The sequence below is a fragment of the Mustela lutreola genome, chromosome 1 (assembly GCF_030435805.1).
Source record: "Mustela lutreola isolate mMusLut2 chromosome 1, mMusLut2.pri, whole genome shotgun sequence".
NCBI lineage: Eukaryota > Metazoa > Chordata > Mammalia > Carnivora > Mustelidae > Mustela > Mustela lutreola.
Genome location: NC_081290.1, coordinates 190,632,235 through 190,650,560, shown reverse-complemented (window position 1 = coordinate 190,650,560; position 18,326 = coordinate 190,632,235). Strand labels below are relative to the sequence as shown.

At 49.8% G+C, this 18,326-nt stretch overlaps 1 long non-coding RNA gene across 1 annotated transcript in view; it reads right to left on the bottom strand.

Moving 5' to 3' along the window:
* The window catches only part of LOC131837173 (uncharacterized), a 222,503-nt gene that overhangs the window by 93,052 nt on the left and 111,125 nt on the right, over positions 1-18,326 (bottom strand). Inside the window, exon 3 of the long non-coding RNA XR_009355955.1 lies at positions 1,531-1,589. This is a non-coding gene — a long non-coding RNA (uncharacterized LOC131837173). The remainder of the gene's footprint in view (positions 1-1,530; positions 1,590-18,326) is intronic.

The following is an 18,326-nucleotide window of genomic DNA, read 5'->3' as shown; positions in this document are numbered from 1 at the left end:
TGGGATCATGACCCGAGCCGAAGGCAGCTGCTTAACCAACTGAGCCACCCAGGCGTCCCGACACACCATGTTTTTCTAAATGCCTACATATATGCATGCCCATGAGACAGTCCTGTGCTTACTAACAAGGGCGTGTCACTCTCACCTATGTGCACGTGAGACTGACTGGGCATCCAGACAAAAAGCTTTCCCTTTGTGTAAAGAATCTGGTGCTTAGCAGAGTACCAGACACAAAATAGGCGATCGCTGACATTTACTGATCTCCGCCGAACGGCTGCAGCACCATGGACAGCTTCCCGCGCCCTCCACTCGGTTAGTTCACCTGCCCAAAGGCCGCTCTAGCTCACAGCCAGCTGGAGTCACTATTAAGTTGGTAATCATGATAACGGCTTTCATTTTTGAGCTTCTAGTCTGTATCAGCCACCAGCCAAGCTCTTTGCATGAATCATCTCCTTTGGTCCTCACGACCTCACAGGATGGAGTTATTACTACTCCCACTCCACAGATGACAAAACTGAAGCTCACAGAGGTGGTTAATTCTCCAAGGTTTTCATTGAACTTGTCTAAAATAACAAAGGCAAGGGCACCTAACTCCAGGGGCCCCTGTTAAACTACAAAATCTTCATATGACAATAACTTCACCAGACAGATTTTCCCTGAAAGCAGAAGACGAGAGAGACTGACATGTATCAACCCATCACGTATTCTCTATCTCTACCACAGCAGGCCTGATGGAGACAGGAAGTGGCTCATTAAAAAGTGAGCAGGTATTCCTGAAGCCTGAAAAACAGGGCCAAACGGAGCCTAAGGCATGGAATGCTTGCAAAGAGGACACTTAAGAGGCTCAAAGAAATGTCTGGAAGTGAGATAATGTCCAAGACAATGGGATGTCACAGACACACCAGGTTGAAAGAAAAAATGATAACCAGGGCATTGCCAGAAGCAACTGTCCAGCCCCTCTCCTGCCCTCCCTGAAGCTAGTGGAAATGCTGAAAAAGGCAAAAGATTTAGTTCACTGAAAGGGATACTTAACAATGAGAATGATGACTGAATTGCTCAGCTAAGGCAAAGAAACAGATTCCTGTTTAAAAAAAAAAAAAAAAAAGAACAAGGAATTGTTTCATAAAAGGTTTAGCCATACCTTTGTCATGGGCAGAAGAGAAATCATTTCCATGTATTGTGTCTTAGACCATGCAGCACTGATAGCCACGCTGACCCAGTATGTGAGAACCAATGCATCTGTCAGGAGAACTCCAACTCCCCAGACCCAAAAAGTGGCTTAAAATCATGAGGAAAGGTCATGGGCCATTTGGTTTTGAACATCAGTGTCCACTCTTCCCTCACCCCTCTTCCCCATCAAATAGCCACTCAAGCTTTATTTTACGCATCAAGATTCTGAGACATTCAAGAAATCTTCTGCACAGCAAGAAGCTGGGACCTGTGGAACAGTGACTGTCTAAACTACATTTCACTGAGCAATGTTTGAAAAGGTAGTGAGCCAAAGTAGAATCACCTACTTTGGTGCCTTACCTGATTCCTCCAACTTGAATCCACATGGCTTTGGGGTATTTCCAAAGATACAGTTCACCCTGAAAAAGAGATAAATATTTACTCAAAGTCAAGACCATATGCCATAGGGGAGTTCCAGGAGTGCCGACAATGGTACATGATTGGCATATAAGCAAACTGTCGGAGGGCGAACTGTCGGAGTGGGCTACACGGAAGGACCAACATGCACTTGGATGGGAAAGTTCGGACATGTGAGAGAAGAACTTAGTCTAATTTTTTCTTGTCACATCAGCAGCAAACCACCAGCTGTGGATCTAAGCCTTTTCTTATGTCTGCTGGTCCTTATGCTGAGACCCGAAGAAGGGAGAAGACAAAGGTGGCTCAGTGAAGCAGGTGGGGCATTCTACCTGGAGTCAGGACTCCAGGGTTCAATTCTGGCTCTACCTTTAACCACCTGTGTGGCCAAAGATCTGAACCCTTTGAGGCTCAGTTTTTTTGTTTTGTTGTCATGGTTTGTTTTGCCTTTTTCATTTCCAAAATGATACCAGTTACTGGAGGGATTGTGATTCTGGCTAAATGAGATAGAAGACCTAGCATGGTGCTTGGCACACAGTATGCATTTAATGTATGTTAGTTGGTGTTTTGGGGAGAAGGCGCCAGGCAGTCCACAGGTCCTGATAAAGGTCTGGGAGTTGTCCTGAGGCCTGGAGAAAACAAGGGTAAAGATGGGAACTAGAGACAGAAGAAGGGCACAAATGGGGAGAGATGAGCATGACCCTAAGAGACATGCTTAACCACAGCTGTTATCTTGGGATGGGTCTTCCCACAGGGAAGTTATTGAAATTAATCTAGGACCTGAACTCAGAAGGAGAAAGAAAGCAAGATGCTCTTAGAAAGAAAGATACTTTTCATCATCTTAGTGAAGGGTTCAAACTGGCTCACAATGCCGTGAAAGAGGACAGTTAGACAAGAAGAACTTCCAAGCAGAGCTACAAACCCCTTACACAAGCTGCTCCCAGAGGCTCTTGAAGTTGGACAGACAATTGTCCAGAGACAGGGGAATGGATGAAATGTACTGGGGAAGCCCCAGTTCTCCTGCCTCTAAGCTTCAGCCAGTTGAGGTCTCTCTTATCAGCAGCTCTCCAGCACGGGAAGGGGGCCCTGCGAAGCCCCAGGAAAGCGCCAGTGTGGAAACTTAGCAGTAAGCAGCAACATTAACGAGTGCCAAGAATAACGGTGGCTTCTTAATGGAGCCCTTAATGAAGACTCATTTTGGGTTTTATTAACATAGAGAAAAAGCACATATTCTCTCCCCTGCTCTCGGAGAGCAGGCCGAATGAAGAGCAGCCCCAAATACGGACCTGAGCCCATTCCCTGGATCCTGCTGTCAGTACCATAAGCGGCTCTAGGAAGTGGAGTAGGAAGGGCAGCTTCAGAGCCCCGAAACCTTCCTTTGCTCTTCAGACAACCTATTTGGATCCCTGGATCCCACGTGGTCTGGGGGTGGGGGGGGGTAGATTTCCAGCTGGGCTTAGCTCTGCCATTTGCAGACAAGCTGCAAATAAGAACACAAAGGAGACCATCCCCAAGGTGGTAGCAGTGATTTGAACAGGCAAATAACTCCCATTAAATATTTAATTAGAATACAATCCCACCAAAGCTCTTCTACTATGAAAGACTAAAAACCACAGCCTTCTAGGACTTAATGTGATGTTGGTCACTTACTACCAAATACAAGTGTCTATACCAAGTCTATAGTCTCTGTTCGTTTCACATACAGCAAGAGGGATTCAGGTGAGACCTCAAAATTCTGAACTCTAAAATTTACAGATGACCCCGGGGTTCATCTAATCAAATCCCCTGTTTTATGAGGAAACTGAAGTCCACATAAATTAGAAATTCATTAGAAGTCAGAAATTAGAAATTCATTTAAAAAATCAAATAGCCAGTTGTGTCCAAGTCATAATCCATTCCCCCATGACACCAGCCTTTGCTGGCCCCTTCTCCCAGGGTGATGGAACTTGGCTAATTAACCATCCGTGGGACTCAGCTGGCATGTGCAAAATGGTATTGGGGGGCATGTCTGGGCTGGGACCTGGAGATGTCTCCAGTCCCCAAATAGGAGTCCAGGATGCAACTCAGAGATTGCTTTGCTCTATCATTCAGATGCTCGAAAGCTCTTTGTTGATTAAATAGGAGATCCCTATTTTGAAGATCACCCTATTTTGATGATGAAAATCATCCCTAAATAGTTCCACTGTCATTCCAACCACACCTGCAACCGCTTCGTCAGTTGTTAATGCACAGTTACCAACTTCATAAGAGGAATGTCCTGAGAGCCAATGAAGGCAGGGAGGCAGACTTTTTCCCCAGGAGCCTGAACCCTCCAGGATGGGGACTTCCTCTGTGGGGTGCTGGAAAAGTCAGACAGGAGGCATCTCCACCAGGGAAGACCCTACCTGATGGGGACCAGCCTACCCCACCCACCCACAGGCAACAGTGCTCCTGCTGAGTGATGGCCCTGTGCCCCACATTGTACTGGGTGCTGAATCCACGTTATTTTGAACCTAATTTTCACAGCACCTCTGTAAGGTTAAGTATTACTTTGCATCTTGTAACAGAAAAGGAAAATGAGACACAAGTGGAGGAAGACACAAATGGCTTTAAGTCAATTGCTACAAAACAAACACCTCAGTGTCTAAAGGACACCAAGCATTGAGGCGGTCATCACAGGGAGCCAGCTGTGGAAGGTCTCCCAGAAAAGGCCAGGGGTAGCTGGGAAGACCTCATCACCAGGTGGCAGAACTGTCAGAAAAGAAGTTGACGTTTATTGAGCAACTGCTCTGTGTGCTGAGCTCTCTGCCATGCAGCTCACTACACAGTCTCCTCTGATTCTCATAACCACTTTGAGACATCAGAGTTCTGATCCTAATGAGACTCAGGTCCAGAGAGGGCAGGTGACTTTCCCAAGGTCACACAGCTAGCAAATGACAGGTTCAGGATCTGAAACTACCCCTGTCTGGTTCCAGTATGGGAGGATAAAACCACTGGATTGACCAGTGGGGACAGCAGCTGCTGGGGGCAGGCTTAGAGGCCCCTGGGGGAGACATCTCTTTCTGAGAATAGAGGAACTTATTTCAAGAACCTTAGCTCTGAAAATAGGGAGAAAGGACCAGGTGTGCCTTAACCTGCAGGCATTTTTCCCTGCTGGATGTGCCCCTCCTCCCCCAGGAGGGCCCATGGTGATGACAAAGAAACTCTTGGGTTAGGTTCCATTAACATGCAAGGGGAATGCACGGATTTCAGCACCAGCACAGCTACTTTTCTTTGTTTTTTCAGAGAGGTTTATGCCCCATCTGCTCACATGGCCCATGGCACAGTGTGACTAGCTGGTCAGCATCCTAGTGAGCCACAGAGATCGGTCTGTGATCAACAGCAGCGGCTTTCAAGGCAGACGGAACAAAGTTCAAATTCTGGTTTCTCCAGCTCGGAGCCTCTGTCCCCTCATCTCTTAAGCAGAGCTAATCAAGCCTGCCTCCCAGGGCTGTCAGAAGCATCAAAGGGCTTGTCACCAGCCTCCTTCACTGTCCCCCGCGCCAAGCCAAATTACCCCTACTCCACGTGATTCACCTGCCACTTTGTCTTTAATGGAGGAGAAGACTGAGTCATTTGTGGCTCTACTCTGTGGCCAGAGCCACCCTGATTGAGAGGAGTGAGTTGGAGGGAGCTCCATTTCTGGGGAAGGCCAGACAGAGGTGATCCCAGGAGGGCAGGGAAGTAGGAAGACCACCCAGGAGATTCCGGAGGCAGGGGGACCACAGTGCCCTGAGGATCAATTGGGCCAATGCTAGGAATCAGATCCCTCTGCTTCAGGGGTCCTGGGAAGAGCCTGCAGCCTCCCTGGGCACCTGGCAGGGAAACTGAGGCACTTGGGCACTAGGAGGGCTCCCCTTCCTCAGAGGCCTAACCAGAGTTAGTGACAGAGGATGGCCAGGCCCCAGCTCTACCCACGCAGTCTTGGTGTGCTGTGAAGGGAAAACACCCACCTCACCCTCTAAGCAACTCCTCTTCCCCCTCCCCTGAACTTACTCTCCTCAGAGCCTGTTCTCTACACAGGTCCCTTCTCAGCAAGACCTTTCCGCCTTCCTCAGCACCTCCCTAAATCCACCCATCCTTCCAGGGCCGTCCAGAGAGCCCCTTCTCAGTAAGCCTAGCTCCGCCCACCTCTCTCAATCCTGCCCCTCCCAGCGTCCGTGGAAGCAGTTTTTCCCTCTCTTTCCAGAAGCCCAGAAGGGCAGGGCTGGGCTGGTTAGCCCTGCTGCCCCCAGCACTCCACACGGGCCCTGGCAAGTAACAGGTGTTGGGGAAACCTTTTCTTTCCACCACTTCCTCTTTGCCCCCAGGCCAGACACTGGATCTGCAGGAGCTGTAAGCAGAGGAATGTTGACCCAGAGCAAACTGAGAGATGTCCTTGGCTGGTCCCAAACACCTTACTCCTCTGATAAAAGGAAGACTTCTTTGCCCTTCCCCTCTCAGTTGTAAAGCTCTTAAAGGGAACTTGCCTCTTACTAGCGCCCTCCTTCTTCCTGCCAGTGCCAGGCAAACATCTGCCTCCTCTGGATCTCCCTCCTCCTGGGCCTGCCTACCCCTCTCCACCTCCCCATCTCCCCTCCCACCTCAGCCCTGTAGCAGAGAATGTAATTAGGCCTTTCCCCCTGGACAGCACCCCCTCCACACAGTTGGACTGCCCGTCCAATGGGGGATAATTTATGGAAATGGGTAAAGGTGTTTTAAATTATTCAATTTAAATGTAAATAGGGGAGATGGTTTCTCTGAATAAATTGTCTTATTTATGTTCCGCCCGACTCCCCTCCCAGGGAAATATGGAGCAGTTGGAGCGCTCTGGAACACAGGGCCCTCTACTTCTCTTTAAGCAATATGGGACCAGCCCATGTCGCTGTGGGGGGTGATTTGGACACAAAGGTCCCTAATGAACTATGGTCAAACCAGGCCATGGATAAGGGCAGAAAGCAATGCCTCCATCTCTGTTTGCTGGAGAATGATAATGGGTCAGGGGGCTCTAGCCCCACCTCCACACTTCTGCCCAAGGTCTCTTTCCATCTGAGTCCCCAGCAGTGAGAAGAGGTGGAGGGGGGTTACCTCCCTGACAAAGTCCTTCAAGCTCAGAGCCCCTCATGCTAGGTGACTATGGGCTAACAACTATTCTCAGTGTCTTTCTATCCCAGTGTCTTTCTATCTGTCTTTCCTCTGGGAGGAAGGGGGATGGGTCGGTCCCTAGGCAGAGAGCTTCCTTGAAAGGAAAGGACCTTCCTTCACACATCTTGGACACCATCCCATGTGCCAATGGGAAGGCATTTGAGGGTGAGGAGAGGGGCCCATTACACATGAGTAACCAGCAATCAATGTAGCTGTTAGAGGGCTTTCAGGTACATTGAACACTGAACAGCTCAAAGTGGCTCACGTACATGGAAACTGACTAGCCCTGGAAATCTGGAGGTAGGGCAGAGTCTGGCTGCAGATGTGGCATGACCTGGAAGTCTGCTCCTGTTTCCCTGTGATTCTTTTTTTGTGTATCCATCATCCTCAGACTAGGCCACAAGATGGCTAGGGCAGTTAGGAGCCTTATATCCACTGATGACAATATTCAGAGAAAACCAGAAGAAAGCAACTCTCGGAGACTCTTCCAGAAGTGTACAAAAGCCTGCCCCTCACCCCTCAGGAAAACTCTCCTTGCACCTCGCTGGCCCATCCTGACCAAGTGCCAGCAGGGACTGGGATGACTTTAGACCAATCAGGTAGTCCAAGATGTGGGGGCAGGGCAGGAGCAGGGACAGCTTCTCCCTGAGGCACACACAAACATGGGGAGGAAGAAGTGGAGACCGGGTGCTGGTTAAGAGTGTATCCATTGGAGTTACAGTTGAACAAGAAATTGTTGAAATAGATGCATGTTTTAATTGTCAACCGGGCTATTTCAACCTGCCCTGTTTGAACTGGGTCAATTCCTTTCTGCCTAATCCTAAGAACCAGATCACTGCCCAACTCCAGAGAGTCAGGAATCAAATCAATCACCCAGATAGCAGACTGGTTGACAAGATGGCCCAGGTAAGACACAAGGTGCTGTCCAGATGACTTAACTCTTTCCCGGGATATCCATAACTGAATGCCAGTTTACCCGTGCCCCATGATCAGCAGCACCCGTCACTGCCATTTATTCATTCATTATACAGCTATCTACCTGGCCGGACACGAACTAGGGGCAGGAGGTTCACTGGCAAAGCAAAGATACATTTCCTATTCTCCCTATACATTCATCTCTCTCTCTCTCTCCATCCTTGCAGTGGACTTTAGCGTGTTTGTTGTCAGCTGGTTTGGCTGCCCACAAATATCCTTGCTGAGTTTGGGAGTCTCCAGCCTCATGAGCCTTACCTAGCCTCCTTTGCAGCAGATGGGCACAGACTGATGATCCAGACCCCACTAATCAGACTCACCCATAGGACACTTCACTTGAGAGGGAGGAATTTGATTAAGTTCATTGCCCAGAAGCCACTGTGCTGGTGAGGATAGACATGGAGGTGTCCAGGTTTGGTAGAAGTGATAGTAGTACTGAGTTCCTGGCCCAGAAGCACAATTGGTGGGGAGTGGCAGGAGCCGCTGAGGTTCCCTGGTATCTGCTGGGACAACAGCAATGGTTGGGGTTTCCCCCATCAGTCTGGGCCAAGAGTACAGAAAGCATCTTTCCTGAAATCTCAGTCTTTAGTCTGATTCTCCAGCCCTCCCTGTGATTAGATGAGACACCCACTGTTCTTCTAATAGAGTCCTTTTCTGCTTAATCAGTCAGAGTCACTCCTCTTGCTTATGGCTACGAGCCCCAGCTGATGGAAAAGCATGCACCATCCTTCATGAAACCAAGTCATTCTTTTTTTTTTTTTTTTTAAAGATTTTTATTTATTTATTTGACAGACAGAGATCACAAGTAAGCAGAGAGGCAGGCAGAGAGAGAGGAGGAAGCAGGCTCCCTGCTGAGCAGAGAGTCGGATGCGGGGCTCGATCCCAGGATCCTGAGATCATGACCTGAGCCGAAGGCAGTGGCTTAACCCACTGAGCCACCCAGGCGCCCCAAACAAAGTCATTCTTAAGACCTAGACTGGGTAACCACTTCTCTGAATTCCCCCAAGCCCAAGCACTTTTTTCATCTTTTTTACAGCAGACTTAATAAAGGCATGAGCCCCTGTGGGAATCTCCACTACCGCCCCCCCAACACACACACACACACACACACACACACACACACACACTCTCTCTCTCTCTCTCTCTCATTCTGATTTCCATGGGCTCTGGGACCACACCTTTTTCATCATTATATCCTAGTTTCGAACCTGAATCAGAATAGGTGTTCACTAAATATTTGTTGCAATGTGATTATTGCCACTGTCTTTATTATCAACACTGTCTTTATTTTGATTATTGGTGGATCAAAATCCACCAATGTCTGACACTGGTTTTTGCAACACGCATAGAGAATGGCCCACATCTTGTTCCACTTTTTGCAAAACCCATTACCAGGTTCACATCCATGGTCTCTAAGCTCTGCAGTACCCACCAGAACATTTCTTAGAATAACACAGGACTGTGCTCTGATCCCTACACCCAGTTACCTAATCACCTGATGGTCTTGCGTTTGCTCCTTCCAACCCACTGTTCCCATTTCTGCTTTGACGCCACTCTACCCTTGACCCTCTCAACCCTGGGAAGATACCCACTCTTGGACATGGAGATGACATCGCAAAGCCCGCTGAAGAGATATGCCTGTATGAGTTATGTTGCCAACCCGAGGGTGTCCCTCATCCTATCTAGCCCTGTGCACACAAACCCACTCTACCCGCCTCTGCAGGAGAAGGCAGAGGAAATAGACAAGCTTTCTGGAATCAATTTCATGCCCTTGGGCATGATAAACAACTAAGCAGAGAGCACCACCCTTGGAGGGAGCTAATGGCCTTGGTTTATCTAAATGATGCATCAACTCCCTGAAAAAGCAAGCCTGACCTCAGATGCTCTCTCCACATGCACTTTTTCTCCATACATTGTCCTACTTGGAGTGGACTCATAGAAGACCCAGCTGCACCTTCCTGGACACAGACAGTCCTTTTGTTTTCCCCAGGTAGCACACCACCTCTCATCACCTGGGGGCCTGGGGAGACCTAAGGCAGCAAGCACCTGGCCCACCACCTTAGCCAAGAGTGCTACACTACGGATGGAACCAGGCCACTGGGATCCACACCCCAGACTCTTTCTCACTGTCTGTGTGACCTTGGACAAGTCACCTAAATAGCAAAAACCTCACAAGGCTCTTCTGAGGATTCCATGAGCTACTATTTGCAAAGGGCTTAGCACCATGCCTGGCACAAAGTCCTTAATAATCTTAGCTATGACTGTTTTTATCCTGGGTCCCTGTTGTCAGCAAGTTCTTGGTTCCTCTAACCTGAATACTATTCACACGGCCTTTGATGCCCATACCAGCTTGTTCTGCTCCCAGGGGTCCCAGAACTGAGCAGCCCCCAGTGTGATGTGGTGGGAAAAGCAATACCAATGGAAGGAGACGAGCTCCATCCAAACCTCATCTCAAGGCTGTAGCCACGATCTCCTCACATCTAGTCAGCACGAGACAGATTCTAAATGCTCAGCGATTGGCTGTATGGAGAAAGGAAGGTCTCTGTGCTTCTCTGAGCCACATGCTACAGCAGCCTTGTTTCTACAGTGGGAAGGGAGCACTGCCCAGCAAAGCCACAGCGAGGATGAAAACAAATGCAGTGACATCCAAGAGAGCACCTGGGATGGCAGATGACCAAGATGTCAGTTGAATCTGAATCTGCAAAAGCTCAATTTGCAAGACTTAGTTCCCTGAGCCCTCTCCCCCTGACAACAGAGATGACCCCGTTTCTACAACCTTCACCCCTTCATGTCGAATCCAGCAAGTTCCGCCATATTTTGTCAGCCCAAGGAGCACTGATTTAACAGTGAGAATCTAACACCAGATTTTAGCAGAAGTGAGGAGAATCCTTGCAGCTCTCCAAGGCCAATGTCCAGGAGAGGGCTAGTGACCCCAGCCACTGACAGGTGCACCACACTTCGCAATTAACTAATGTGCTGTCAGTTAAGATCTTACTAAATACATGCGGTTTTGCCAAAGGGGAAACTGGCTTAGACTGGGGAGCCAACTTCCCCACAGAGGTAGAAGATATGAACTCACGTTGCAATTGGTCTCTGTCTCCACCCCATTGGGCACTCTGCCCCCTGCCAGCATGTCCACTCATACCAGCCAGGCAGGCCCTTTCAGATCTTCCAGCCCTATACGTGGCACATCTTCCGGCACAGAGTAGGTACCCGATCATTCATCGTCTAACCTAATTATCAGATTTAATCCAACTACATCATTTCACCAATGAGGAAACTGAAGCAGAAAGCGAAGAAGTGAAGAGGCCAAGGTCACACAGCTGGATGGTGATGTGATGAACTCATTAACAGAAGAACGGGAGCTTATCCCAAAATGTCAGACCTAGAAGAAGCCCAGGAGGTCACAGGGTCAAGGCCCTTCCCAGTTCTTCCCTGGTGACCAAGTCACGTTCTCCCACTCAGACCTTGGAGGAGGGAAAACAAGAAACTTCAGAGGCTGGATATAGCAGGTGGATTGCAAAATGCCCCCAACCTCCCCTCCCCGCCACCTACATCTGTGCCCCTTTGAGAAACTTTGCAGTTTCTCCCAACAAGAAGTAAAGTCTATTTCTCCTCCTATTGAATGTGGGCTGCCTTGTGACTTGTTTGGACCAAGAAAGTTCAACAGATGCGATAGCATGCCGATTCTAAGGCTAGTCAAAAGACCTTGTGACTTCCCATGCTCTCTTAGAGCCCTGCCAGCACCATGCGAGCGAGCCTGCACCAGTCTTCTGGAGGATGAGGATATGTTGAGAAGAGCCTAGGCCTCCCTAAACCCGCCTAGGACCAGATGACTCCTAGACATGAGAGCACAGAGATTGGAAGAGGTGCCTTCTCAACCCACGGCTGACCAAAAGGACACAAGTGACCCCAGTCAAGACTGGGGAACCACCCAGATAACCCACAGGCTCATGAGAAATTGTTTCAAGTCACTGAGTTTTGGGGTGGCTGTTATAAAACACCAGCCAACAAATACCTTGAGCCTTCCGAAGAGACAAGTCATAGCCACAGCCAGAAGTCAGGGTTAGTGCTCCAGTGGGGTCTTGAAGGGGTAGGACCCTTTTTGTAAAGAGCCTGACAGAGCTTCCACCTCCTCTGTCCAGCCCTCAGGCTCCAACCCAGCCCAAGGACCTGTGAGGTCAGTTCTGGCTTGGGTCCTACCCGCCCACCCATCTTGGCACCTATGAACCCCCCTACTCCATGGCAGCATCCAGGAGGGGTAAAGACCCCAGTACAGTGACCATGGAGGGCTGCCATGAGACTTGAGGCTGTCCATCCTAGGAGAAGCTCTCCTCAGAGACAAAACCCCAACAAAGCCCCGGGGTGGGACCTCAGTGGGAGAAGCCCAGGGCCAGGCCCCTCCCCCACCCAGGGGGAGCAATCAGCCCCGGAGGAGCTGAGAAGGCGAGAAGGCCGCTTGACATTTGATGGGAATCATTATCAGACACTTATTCCCAATCAAGGCTCAAGTGCCTCTGAGGGTCCCTCTGCTGCCTTCTCATTCCAGGGAGCATTCATGGGAGGGGGGAAGGGGCGCCCACCCCACCCAGGTCTGGGCAAAGGCCCTTATGACATGCCACTCTGACGTTAGCCTCCTCCTCTGCTCCTGAGGTTCCCGGGAGCAAGCTACCACAAGCCAGAGTGTGGCGAGTGGGGACTCCTGGGTCCTTGGAAAGACTGCACCACAATGACGCTCAAAGGGATAGGAAGGCCAGGTCAGAACTCCAATTCCTGCGGGACTCAAGAAGAGCTCTGTCCTGAAATTTCAGGCTCAGGAGCTCTTGAGTCCCTGTCCCGGGCAGCCACCTCCTCCTCCAGACAGTCCTCCAGACACATACCCAAACTTCCTCTCTTTAGCTAGATGCCCCACTGCTATGTTAAGAGAGTCATGGGTCAGGAGTGTGAAGGCCCTTTAAGGCTCTCCCAGCTCAGAGAAGGATCTTGGGCAAGCTCACCTAACCTCTCCTGTTCTGAACAAAGGGCAAGGATCACTGCTCTGCCTCTCTCTGCCAGAGACTAGTATGGGAATCCCTTTCTTTAATGTATGGGAAAGCACTGACAAACTGTAGAACAAGGGCTAGGTCCAATTATCCCCAACTAGATCCTCATCACAAATACAAGCGAGCTCAGATGAGCCCCATGCAGGCACAGGCTGGTAAGGGTGTGTGCGCGTGAGCGTGCGTGTGTGTGTGTGTGTGTGTGTGTGCCTGTGTGTGCAGCTGTCTCACTGCATGCCACAGCACTCCAATACCAATATCTCATGGTTTGGATTATCTGTGGGTTTTCACCATCTATGTCTCTATACAGGCGGTGAATCAACTGTATTGATGTGTTACAGTCAGAATACAGAGGCACTTTCCAGTTAAAAAAAAAAGGGAGTAGAAAGCCTTGTAGTGGTTTGATAGGAGAGAGAGAGGATACACACACACCACCCCTATGCTCTCAAGGAACTTAAGGACTCAAATAACTGACTATAAAGAAATAGAGAAAGAAGGGGCTGGAGAGTCAGGAAATGAGGAGTCCTGAGAGCAGTCAATCTAGAAGGCTTCCTGAAGGAAGAGATAAAGTCTGAGCCGGGTTTCGGTAGAAAGGCTGGACATGCAGGCAGCAGGGAAAATGGCTTTGGGAGGAGGATGGAAATGGATCAGTTTTATTCATTCTTTTTTTTTTAAATAAAGATTTTTATTTACTTATTTAACAGAGAGAGTCAGTGGGAGAGGAAACACAAGCAGGGGAAGTGGGAGAGGGAAAAGCAGACTTCCTGCTGAGCGGAGAGCCCAATGCAGGGCTTGATCCCAGGACCCTGGGATCATGATCTGAGCCAAAAGCAGTGGCTTAATGACTGAGTCCCCCAGGCACCCCTTATGCATTCTTGTCATCAAACCACAATAGCTGTACTTCACCCTTGTAGAACAGCTGATGGTTTACTAGGCTTTCCCACATGTATTTCCTCACTCAGGTTTCATTACAGTCCTCTGAACTAGACAAGTCAGTTTTTATTATCCCCATTTTACAGATGAGGGAACTGAGGCTCAGAGAAGTGATTTTCCCAGTGTCTCCAGTAGAAGTGCCCAGGGCTCCTGACTCCCACCTAGCCCAGAACCTTTCCATGGTCTCTCTCCAATCCTACCCCCACACATTGTCTGCCTCCGTCTGTAAGCTACTTGGGGGCAGGGAGCGGGTCTGGGTAACAGACTCTGGGCAGTGCTTGGGAGATCAGTCTAGGAGAAGGAGAGGCGTGTGTCTAGAGTCAAACACAACTGAGGCCCTACCCGTTTACCTTGACTTTGCCTGTTACTCCTCTCTGCACCTCCATTTCCATGCACCTAGAATAGACTATTACAAAGACAAGAAGAGGGAATGCCTTGGAAGCCCTTAGCATGGTTCCTGGCACATAGTATTTGCTCAATTAACTGCAGTCCCCATCATTAAGCTCTTGGTTATTGGGTTATTATTGCTAATCAGAAGACTTTCTTCATGGCCATTTTGCACCAGTTTCTCCTTTCCAGGATAAATGGGTCATTTAACACCCACATTGTGACCATTTATTATTGTCCTGAGAGATGGTTCTCAGTGAACACAAGCAATACGCTTCTCCTTCCAGCCACCTGGCCCACGTGTCTGGCCTGGACCCCATGGCCTGGAGGGGTCCTGGGAGCCCTTCTGCACCAATCAGAGTCAGGCCTGACCCCTCAGCCACCTGTTGAAATATATTTCAGTCGCCAGAGCTCTCATTTCTATTAAAAGTCCATTTGCCAAGAAAGTGGAAAGGTAATTATGAATCCCAGTCTTAAATCACTCTGCCACTGAATTATTAAAGGGAAGAATTAAAAATAATCAGACTTTTTCATTACACTTCATAGCAGGGAAATTAAAGGTGTAAGAATGTATTTTTTTCCTCGAATTTAAGTATTCATTTTAGAGATTTATAGGGGAGTTGAAATGATTCCCTGCATGCCAAGCTCTCCCTTTTATGAAAGGGGGAGAGGGAAAAAAACCTTGTAAAATTAAGAGGGAGATAGAGCGAAGAAGGGATTTAACATAAAGAAGTACAACTGAGTGTTTTGCATTTTAATACATTTTTTTCTGCACAATTACACCATTGAGTGATATGGCAGAGAGAGATTAGGCTGCTGCTAATTTCAGATACTGGTTGCGGAAATGGCAAGGGGGTTCTCACCAGTTGTCAGGTCAGGAAAAGCATGCTGGGTCATCCGAGCTGGCTCCCCAGCTCTCTAAGCACTGGGGGGACGGGCCTATTTCAGCGCCAAGACTCCTGGCACCCTCTTTTCTTTGGGGGAGAACAGGATGAGGGACCCTGCTCATTTCACAGAGCAGCCAGGAGCCTGGGACCAAAATGGGAGGGACACGGAAAAGAACTTCCTAACTAGTTTTCAGGTCTGGAAGAAGGTGGAAGAGAGAGAGATGGGGGTAACTTTCCATCTGCTCACCTCCCTATTTCCTCCTGATGGATGACGACAAAGGTTGATGAAGTCCCTGCCTTCCCCAGTCCCAGCCAGTGTTTGGGGGGGCGGGGGTTGGGAGTGGGTGGGAATGCAGAACAGACTACCCAGAGTCAGATAACTAGCAGGTATAAACTCCTTCTATCCGGGACCAGGTGCAGAAGGAGGGGACAGTGACAGCAGACCTGGAGGGGACTCATCCAAGGAGGCTTCCAGGAGAAAGGGAGCAGAGAGAGTTGGAGGCAGACAGAGGCACCGGAGCACAGAGCTCATTCATTCCTCCTGTTCTGTAGCAGCTGGAGACCCCTGCCTGCCGCTCTCTCTCTCTGCTGGGGGCAGTTTGAGGACAGAACAAGAATCAGATGTCATCACCACACAGGCATTGCTGGCAGCAGCTGGGAGGTCCCAAATCAGACCCAAGGGAGGGCGCTAAGAGCAGGCTTGTCCTACCCAGATGTGCTCCAACAGCTGGCCTGCCTCTCCTTGGGGCTGCCAAGCTGGAACACCTCTGTCCCACGTCCCTTCCACCTACACAGGCAATGACTGGACCGGGGGAGGGGGTGGGGCTCCCTTGATGAGGCCCTCAGCTGCCCGCCCCCTCCCTGGAGATGGTAATGAATTGCAGGGAAACGCGCTGAGAGGTGTCAGAACAATTTCTATTAAACATAATTTCCTAATGAAAAGGTTACGAGGGAGCCGATGGAGCTAATCAGGATTGAATGCTCACTCCAACCCGCTCTGAGGGAGGGGGCTCGAGGCCTGGTCCCTGGTTCCACCTGGTCTAGGCTGGAGGGAAGGGCCGTGGCACTGGGGACGGCCCTGGACTGCCTCCCACGCATCTATCTCAAGGTCTCGGGCAAGCCCGTTATTAGGAGCTTGCAAGGTACCAGGCACCTTGTTAAGTATCTTCCATGTCTCATATCCTCACAACATCCCTGCAAAAATGGCAGTTATGTCCCCATTTTCAAGATGAGCAAGTTGAGACTTTGGAAAGTCACGTGGCTTACCCCAAGTCCCATCTCCACCAATTAGGAAGCCAAGGCAGGATTCTAACCCAGATATGTCTGATGGGAAGCCATGCGGCAATGCCATCATTGCTCCCCACCTTCTGGGCCCTGAGCTACTCCGCGGTTGCACAGTCTTTGGAAACGCAAGCAGAGCTCTAGGACGAGGGCAGGGCAGAAGTGCTGCAGAGTGGGCCTGAGCCCTGCCCAGGTACCCACCCTGGAGGGGTGTCCCTTACCGAAGATTTGGAGATCTGTGAGGAAGGAAACCAAGGTCAGTTTCCAAAGGGTTCTGTCCCCTCAGAGACTGGCATGGTGCCCTGCTGAGTCTGGAGGGGGCACGCTTGTCAACGCAGCCAACTCAGGGCTGCTGAGAGCCCTTTGAGTCTTTATCTTGAGAACAGGAGGCACTGATCCCATGCAGTCCACCCCCTCTACCTCTGGTCCCAGAGAGTGTCCCTAAACAAAGCTTGTCTCTGAGCAGGGACCCTGTCCCTTTACTCTTCCCTCACCCTGGATCTCAGATGCTAAATTGCTACATCACGCCTGTGCTGTGGGTGGGGCCAATGTGGCCAAAACTAAGAAAAAGGGATTTTTCGGAATGTTCAGAGATTCTCCCTAAGCCCTCAATTATAAACTCTTTAAAAATGGCCTTGGCTTTTACTGGTAGAGGCTGGGGACAGGGGATGGAGCAGGAATCTGAGACCAAATGGTAATGAGACTTATTCCCTTGTAATTCAGAGGCTCCTGATACCACCAAAGCCCAGTTGGGAGCAGTTTCAGGAACACTGGGGCTTTACTCTACCAGAAGCTCCTACAGCTGTTAAGACACCTCTTTGGAGAGGGAGGAGTGTTCCAGATGGGGACAGAGGCAGGCCCTTAAAGTGCTCCAGGAAACTCACCACCACCCCCTATATCCTGTGGGAGAAGGGGGCTGAGCTATGGGAGGGACCCAGATCACAAATTCTCCTCCCCCCTCCCATCTGGGCCCACCCAGCCCCTCCCTTGCTCCTCCCCAACCACTGTCTCTCCACCCTGGGCAAGGAGCCCCAGGTTCTGCACCCCGCCCCCAACAGGGTGCATCTCCCCATCCCTCATTACAATGAAGCTGTCACCTACTGCCAGCGCCTGCCTTCCTGGGACCTTCAAAGCCAGGAACAGCATGAAATATGCAGCCGCCTTCCCAGCTCCCACTCCCCGCACAGCCCCCTCCCTCTAATTGCTCCGTGCAGATTAAACTTGGATGTCACAGCTCTGGCTGAGGACATCCAACACTTATATTCTCCAGAAACACTGGAGGCTGCTTCTGCCTCCAGGCAAGAGGAGCTCAGCCCCTGAGCATCTGAGGTGCTGCTCCTCTAAGCCCCACCACCACCAGACACGCACCCCTTAGACTGAAGTCTCCCTGGCCAGCAAGGTTTTTGCGAAAAACAGCAGTGGTTTTCCAAGTGTGGTCCCTGGACCAGCAGCCTTAGTATCACCTGAAACTTGTTAGAAATACAAATTCACAAGACCTTAGCCCAGTTTTACTGAATCAGAAACTGGGGGCAGGGCCCAGCACTTTGGAGTTAGCAAGCCTACCAGACAATTCTGATTCAGGGTTAGGTTTGAGAGCAGCTGAACTATATAGACCCACTCAACCAGCATCCAGTCAACGGGACAGAGCTCCCTGGGCCCCCAGGGCTGTGTTAATGTTAGCAAGGAAGAAAGCAAGGAAGCAAGGAAGAAAGATACCAACTCTCCTGCACCAGGGGATATCAGGCTCCCCTGTCCATGGCTGATAGGAGAGGCAACAAGCAATGACCGCTGCAAGCCAGTGGGAGGATCCTGGAAGGTACAGAGGGGAAAGCTGCAGGGGATGAAGGTTTCACAGAGGAAGGCAGTTAAACTAAATGGGGGCCAAAAATGTAAAAAATAAAAAAATAAAAAAATACTTGAGATGAAATGCCAATCAAAATCACAATGAGATATCACCTCACACCTGTTAGGATGGCTATTGTTTGAAAAGCAAAGACAAACAAAACAAAACACCACAGAATTACAAGTGGTGGTAAGGATGGGAAGGAATCGGAACCTTGTACCCTGCTGCCTGGAATGTAAATAAAATGTTGCAACCACA